General features: G+C 37.0%; 1 pseudogene; it reads right to left on the bottom strand.

Moving 5' to 3' along the window:
• Positions 1–2,633: 2,633 nt before the first annotated feature.
• On the bottom strand, positions 2,634–4,603 carry LOC125478901 (annotated as a pseudogene).
• Positions 4,604–8,470: the final 3,867 nt, after the last annotated feature.

Raw genomic sequence — 8,470 nt, 5'->3', positions numbered from 1 at the left:
TCTTAATATAAACAACCGTGCCATCTTAATATAAACAACCATACCATCACGCTATCATTGATATACCATTTCATCATTCCTTTGATGAATGATGAGAGTGTACGGATTCTCCAACATTCATGAGTGAGGGGATGCCATCACGCCATCATTGATATACCATTTCATCATTCCTTTGATGAATGATGAGAGTGTACGGATTCTCCAACATTCATGAGCGAGGGGATTACTTAATATATCCCAACTTAATGCTCACGCTATCATTGATATACCATTTCATCATTCCTTTGATGAATGATGAGAGTGTACGGATTCTCCAACATTCATGAGTGAGGGGATTACTTAATATATCCCAACTTAATGAGTGACTTTTATTAAGAAGCCATTATTTTCCTGTTATTTTTGTAGTCACAACCTCTTCAAATAAGAAGTTGCAACTCCCACAATCTTAAATTCACAACTTCTTTGAGATGGTTGTTTTACAAATGAAAGGAATGAGCTCCATGAGACCACTTCTGGTTAGTGGCGATATCCATTACGAATGTTTTCTAGATAATGGTGTATGGCATGTTGTGTTATTATTTTAGACAAATCCTTGCTCAAATAAAGATTACATAGATAATTAATAGTTCATATATGATCAACAATCTAATAGTACAACATGTCAAATCATATTACAAGAGGAAACATTTTTTTTTTTCACGCACATTTACATTTCCACACTTTTTAATGTAGATAATATCGTATGTATTTCAACAAAAATGTATATTATCTATACAAATACAAACTCTTTTAGTTAGGGGTTGTTTTATACACCACAATTTTATGAAAACATACCACATTAAAAAACTTTCTCAAAAATTCCAACTTTGTCCCTCGTTCTTCTAAGCCACCCCACATCCCGACCCCAAAAAACAAAAACCACACCTGGTAGCCCTAATTCGACAACCAAATATATCTGATTACCTCCATAAACATTATCTGGAAACTCCCATTTCGTTGGTTACAATCCAACACTTCAACTCACCAACCCGGATGCTCCTTTATACCTTTATCACCTTCGTCGTTGAAGTCATCATCCCGCATAGGCCACCCCGTTGTGGCCCCTCTTTGTCTCTCACTATCAAAGAAACATAAAAAATTAATAATAATAAAAAATAAAAAAAAATAAAAAAAAAAAAGAAAAAAGCGAGACGTTTCTTCTAAAGTATCAGATGCAAATGCAATAGAGAGAGACAGAGAGAGAAATTACGACTGGTTGGGCCTTTTTGCCTCTTTGCATGAGGTGTAGCCGCTAGCAAGGAATAGTTAGGTGGCCAAGGTTTTCACTATCTACTAGCTTGAAGTAAATAGTGGTAAAGGGCGAAATTTAAGTGAAAAAATTAAGGTGTGGGGAGTGTCTTCATAAGATTGTGGGGTGTTAATAGAATTACTCATAAAAGACTCCTAGCAAATATTTTGATTGGTGGTGATAAAATTTGATAAAGTATAGGCCATATATGGCATCTAATTAACCTGTTAATCGGATTTAAAAACTGAGCTAGTTATTGAAACTCTAACAAATAGATCACCAAAAATTTAGCAAGAAAAATATACCATATTTGGATTTTGGAATGCCAAAACCTGCCATCTCATCTCATGGCAGATCACCACCTCATCACAAAATGCGTCGATGGGTGTGTATATGGGTCCCCTGCTACTTTGTTCTTTGTTTTAACCAAATGAACCGTTTCACTTAAATTATGTTTTTCATCCTAGGTCCAAATGACATCGTTTTGGCTCGGGTTTCTGAAGAAAAAAAGGGATTTGCTAACCATCGTAACGCCGCAATAGTGCCACAACAGAGTAGCAGCAGTAGGCAGAGGAGCGGAATCTCGCTTCTAAGCTTGATTCCCGTCGCTCCTAGGCTTTATTTCCTGCGAGGGGAGGGGTGGCCCCCTCTCCCTGTTCCTCTGTAGCTTCACCTATGCATGAAATCAAATCCTAACCATGTCTAAATTATCTTCCTTACTTTAAATGAATCTGTGTGATCGTAAATGTGAATTTTCTGCGAGCAATAACACAAGAATATGTATACAAAGTATTAAATTAGATTTATGAATTTGTAAGTTTAGGGTCACAATCTCTATTTACAAAACTTGAATCCTCTAATTCGATCTCTGAAGATGTAAAAAGTGTGTGTTGTTGATCCAAGAGTCGTAATGACTTGATCTTGAATGAATGGATGTCGTGAGGTTTTGACTCTTGACAATGGAGGAACTGGCACATGGAGGGATGTTTGGTGGTTCTTCACAAGTGTGGCGAAGAATAGATGGTTTTCTAAAGCTTCTAAGTGTTTGGGAATTTGGGGGTTTGGGAGATTCAGAGCTTTCTTTGTTTTGGAGCCTCCAACGGATAGATTTGGCCCTGGTTACGAGCTTGATTAATTGACTAAAGAACAAAGACATGATTTGTGGCTTGGTTTGTGATTTGAATCCATCAATTAATATTTGATTTAATTAAAATTAAAATCAAATAATTCCATTTTGCCAAGCTTTGACACGTGTCTCTCTTGATGACTTATCCGGTTTTAATGAGTCATATGCCATATTTAAGATTTGTTAGACACATGATGCATGCCACATAAGCCCGATATGTCAAACTTAATATGTTCACCGAAATTTCGATTTTCACAGTGATAATGCAGCTATCTTTTTCCAAATGGTACATCTATGGCAGCAGCCTTAGACAAATGATTCGATCAACTGTTAAATACAGGATATAGGCTATAGCCTCAATCTTTCAAAATAAATATGGAATAGCAACAGCTCTGAGAGGATCTTTTTTATGTGCGGTTAAACCAGTAGATTCAGTCATGTCTAAATCCTCCCCACTTGCTCCACCAGGCAACGCCCAGTCGAACTTGTGCACTATATTTGCCAAGGCTATCTTATTGACAGCCATGGCAAACTGAATTCCCGGACAGACCCTCCTACCAGCACCAAATGGAATTAACTGAAAGTCATTCCCTTTATAATCTATCTCACTATTCAAGAACCTTGCTGGCTCAAACTCATCTGGTTTTTCATATAGTTTGGGATCTCTTCCAATTTGCCATGCATTGATCATAACGTGTGTCTTGGCTTTAATTTTGTAACCACCCATTTCCACATCTTGGGCTGCAATCCTGGGCACTAGTAATGGAACTGGTGGATGTAAGCGAAGAGTCTCCTTCATCACCGCCTTCAAGTAGTGCATTTCAATCAAATCATCTTCTGTTATGTGTTCTCCCTTTCGGACTATTTCTCTTACCTCATTCTGCAACTTTTTCATGACCCTAGGATGCCTTAAAAGCTCAGTCATTGCCCACTCCAGGACTGTATATGTGGTATCAGTGCCAGCAGCACATATCCTGCAACAGTTAATATTATTGATTAAGGTATTTGAAATACATATTCTTACATAGAGGAAGAATTGTGTTAGTTTTAATGGAAAAATAGCAGCGGGAGCATGACAACTTCTCCGATTTGACTTACTATTTATCTTGTAACACTGAGATTTAACACTGAAGCTTTGGCTTTTCAGCAGTTTATTTATCTAATATATGTACTCATCAGTCTACTTAACAGCTTTCTAACAGAAACACAGAGTGAGAGAGAGATGATTACCAAGATGAGAGCCTTAATACTAACTGTCTCAATAGGAAAACCTGCCAAGTTTTCTTTCTGAATTGCAAGCAAAACATCGACAAAATCCTGTTGGCCATCATCTCCACTCTATGAACTTTGATCCATATGCTCTTGGACCACTTTATCTAAAAAGTCATCAAACTTCTTAGCCACCTTGTCGAACTTGGCTTCCAAACCGTTGACACGGCTCAACCAAGAAAGCCATGGGATATAGTCCCCAATGTTAGTAGTTCCCAATAACTCACTGAACTCCCTCAAAAGTCCCTCAAACTTCATCCCACCTTCACCACTGTACTTCCTCCCCAGGGCGACTCTACATGCAAAATCAATAGTAAGCCTGGCAAACATTTCGCTTAAATTCAAAATTGATGGTGATGACTTCATTATGTTACTGATCAAGGTTTTGGTTTCCTCTTCTCTAACAAAGCGAAAAGAGCGAACCCTTTTGTTGCTCAAAAGATTTATGACACTTACGCTTTTGACCTGCCTCCAATACTCACCATAAGGAGCAGATGAAACGTCTTTGTAGTTGTAGAGAAGCTTCTCAAAGTTGGTGGACTTGGGTCGGTCAGAAAATGTGAGGTCATGGGTTTTCATGATCTCGTGGGCAGCCTCAGCTGAAGAGACAGCAAGAACTAGGACACTTCCAAAGTGGAGGAGCATGAGACGACCATGACGTTGAGATAAGGCTTGAAGCGAGCGATGAGGGATCAAGCCTAGTTGGTGAAAGTTTCCAATGATAGGGAGCTTCGGTGGAGAAGGTAGTGCTGGGGTTTTGTTGGTGGTTATAGCGGAGGAGTATCGTCTGTATAGGAGGATAACGGAAATGGCCAGCAGTGTGATGGCCAAAGGTTGCAAAAAGGAGGTTTCATTCTCCAGCATCATAGTCTTATTATTTAGGATAAGAAATTTATGGCCAGCACTGTGGGTGTGTTTGCTGCGCTTGTGTGTTTATATAAGGGTATAGATCATCCATGATTTCTCAAGCTTACACATGCATCGAAGAGTGCTGAAAACATATAACGGCCACACAACCACGATATAATAACGACATGGTATATGTAAAAAACTAATCAATCCAGCTAATTGCTCAAAAACTTGTATATTTGCAAGTTTCCAAAATGGTAAAACTAAAAAGCTCCTTGGTTCATGGGTGGCCATGAGTTTTTGCTTGTGCGGTTGTTTTTCTGTTTTGGCCTGGAAGCATAGTTATTGTCCAACTCCAAAGCGACTGCAAACCCTTGGTCAAAAGATTGCCAGAAGGAGGATGTAACCACTGCATAAATAATGACACCTGCCACTTAGTACTACGGTTTAATGACACGTATGTTTTAAGTTTGATTATCGCCAAAGATGAACTTGAACCACATTATTATGGGCGACCACATTATCATGGCTAGCCCAGTGTGAGATTTAACCCACTCCCCCACTCTCTTAGTGTAGATATTATTTCATGTGAATACAAATTGTTGTGTGTTAGCGCATCCATTTTCTTGCTTGCTAGTGCTTTCGGTAAAAACGGAAAATAAGTGGAGGGAACATTATGATGGTCCATTACAAGAGGAGGAGACCCATAATTTTTAGGAAAACTAATGAAAAGTTCAAAAAAAAATTTAGTTTTAATGAAACATGACAAATAAATGTGTTGTGAATAGTACCAAGAAAAGGTAAAAGTGAACAGTACCATAAGTATTCCCTTAAAACTTCCTAAATTTTTTGGAGCTTTATTTGAATTTTGAATAGATAATTAGAGCCAATATGAGCCACATAAGAGTTGCTGGACTCTATGAGTTTGTTTCTTTCGTTTATCCTCTTCTTTCCTTATAAGGACTAGCAAAGATCATACCCCTTATGTGTGAGAAATATACCTTTTTTTTTCTCAAATATATATATATTTATGGTACGAGTTCCAGCAGACATCAGAAAGAGAGAGGGAGAGAGAGGGAGTTTAGAGGGTAGTGATGGAGAGACATGGATGTGAAGTTTAAAAAAAAAAAAAAACAAAAAGTTGTTTATTACGAAATTACTATAATGCCCATTTTTTTTCTTTTCTAACATTTTTTTAGTTATGTATTAAAAGTTATAATTGTAATTTCATTGGTTTTTAGTTGACAAATTGAGTTCTATTAAGGTTTAGATTTAGATGTGTTAGAGCATCTCCAAATGAAATGTCAAAATATCCACATAAGCTATAACAGTAAAAAAAAAATAGCCACTAATAATTTCCAACTGAAATGCCAAATCCTACGTGGCATGGCATAAATTAATAGCAAAAGAGTTGTTAAATTTGACAACAACTTCAAATGTTTTTTAATTAATTATTAAACAATTCTATTGATTTTTTATTAGTTTAATAATTTATTATAATAAATGTTGATTGTTGAATGTGCAATCTGTTCATATCCCTCTTTCTTTTTTGTTAATCAACAATAGAGTTGCGACAGAGAACGAAGGGCTCCTGGGATTGCTTCTGAAGCTATGGAGAGGCAAACAGAGATATGAAATTTGGAAGGAAAAAAAAAATGAAATAAAAAAAGATTTAATTAATTGGTAAAAAAAATTGATGAATGTTTATGGAATATGTGTGTACAGAAATGGATGAGAAACCTTGTGAGTGGAGACAATTCATCTCTGATCATAGGAATAAAAAAGATAAATCTTCTTTCCATCTTAGAGAGAAAGAGAGCTCAATGTTCAAACTGACGAGATTTTTTTGTGTTTGGATTTGTATAGACATTTGCTTGGTGATAGAAAAAGAGATCCCAAACACAACAAAAATTAACAAAATAAATAATGTAATAAAATAATAGTTTAATATAACATATCGAATGGAGAATGAAATGTTAAAATATGTCAAATTGTCACGTAGGCTGTCAAATTTACTTAATCCACTAGGTAAATTTTCTTGTGGAGAAAGCCAGAGAAAACTGAAGTGCTTACGGAAAGCAAAGAGTTAAACTTTTAAATTCGAAATTTCGTTGAAGTTGCAAGAAAAATAAAAATCCAATCTAACACTATGTCCTAAACGACAACCTAATTTTGTAGAAGTTTATTGCGAAAAATAAATATAAATAAACATTCTAGGGTAACCATAACTGCAAGGGGAACTTTTCGATGGATGACAAGATCGGTACATTTGGTCATGCTTACTCGGCTGCTCTTGCTCCGCCGGGAAATGTTTAGTCAAATTTGTGCACAAGATTTGCTAACACAAACTCATTGGGGCCATGGCAAACAAGGATCCAGGACAACCCCTTCTTCCAGCTCCAAAAGGATTAATTCAAAGTCATGCCTTTTGAAATCCACCGAAGAATTCAGAAACCTTCCTAGTTTAAACTCCTCTAGCTCATCCCACAATGAGGGGTCTCTTCCAATTGTCCAAGCATTGATATGACCATTGTTCTTGCTGCTATTGTTAGAATATGAGTATGATTGTTGGTGCTAGAAATCGGCTATAATGTTTCAAATTGGTATGAAAATGTCTTGTTGAAGACTTTAAAGTTGTTCTAATCAGTCTAGGACTGAAACTTTAAGTAAATGCTAATACTTAGAACTCATAGTTGGATTGGAATTGTATGTTAGTTTCCTACATTGATTTCAATAGGAAAATCACAAGGTTTGTTTCCATATAAACAGTGGTCTTTGCTCTCACAAAACATATACTCAATATCAAACTAAGACTGGTTGTTAGTTTGAGTATTTTTGGTTTTGCAAGAGAGGACGAGGTGTGCACTATTTTGTAATTTTTGTAGTTGCTACCAAACGAATGATGGCTACATGTTGAATTCAATTTGATAGAATTGAACTATTGAGTTTGTACAACTACTAATTTTTCTCCTGTGCGTTTGATTTTAAGTACATGAGCTATTGTTGTTGCCAATTACCCGTGGCTTTATGTGGGTCTGATCGGTGAAATCTCTATGACAACATTAATAAGTTGAGTGTTTTTCTAAGAGATATTAACATTCGTAATTTTTCTTTTTGGGAAGTCTGTAACAATGACGATTTACATCGATGAATCTACAATGATAGATGGTCCATGGGAATCTGGATTGATGGCAATCCGCACTGATGGTGATCTTTTTGTTTCAGCTTATGGAATTCGTTGTAGCCACTAAAATTTCTATACTGTGACTACTTGGATTTAGTATAGAAAGTTAAAGGCCTTTTCATTTGAAATCTTTAACTGTAACAACATGTCCCAGAATTTACGAAACAGAAGGGCTTTTTGGTAATTTCACACTCAAATGAGATATTTTTCTTATTGTTTTGTCTTTTATGGAATTGGTTGGTGAGCCACGTGGGGTCTACCCTTGAGTTTTTGTCCCCTGGTCTCTTTCCTTTCTCCTCCCCCCTCCTCGTGACTCTTCCTCTCACTCTTGGACCTTTCTCCCTCAGCTTTTACCCTCCATCTCTGCAACCCCTTTCCTCAAGCCACCTACTTCGGCGAGTTCCTCTAGCAACTCCCACTACCATTTAGACCTCCCCACCATGACATCTGATGGTTGAGGCTTATCCTTCTTTCTCTTCCAGCGAATCCTCGCCTTCTCCGACGATGGTGAGTTTTGAAAACCCTCCCAAACTTCCTAGAGTTTTTATTAGAGCATGATTAGGATGTTTTTAAGTGGTTTGAGTGTTGTGGAATACAACTATACTCGGGAAAACTATTACCCAGATTCCAGTAAAGATCGAAGGTTTGCAGGCATTTCCGAGTCATCTTCTGGCCACGGCTAGCCACGATATAGGTATATTTCGATTCCTTATTTTCTGGGCTTCAATTGGGTATTTTGGATTGCATGATTTGG

Source organism: the organism of the source record quoted next, unplaced genomic scaffold (assembly GCF_019419815.1).
Source record: "Pyrus x bretschneideri cultivar Hongxiangsu unplaced genomic scaffold, Pyrus_bretschneideri_v1 Contig27, whole genome shotgun sequence".
Classification (NCBI taxonomy): Eukaryota; Viridiplantae; Streptophyta; class Magnoliopsida; order Rosales; family Rosaceae; genus Pyrus; species Pyrus x bretschneideri.
Note: the sequence above shows the minus strand (reverse complement) of the source record. Positions and strands in the feature narration are given on the sequence as shown.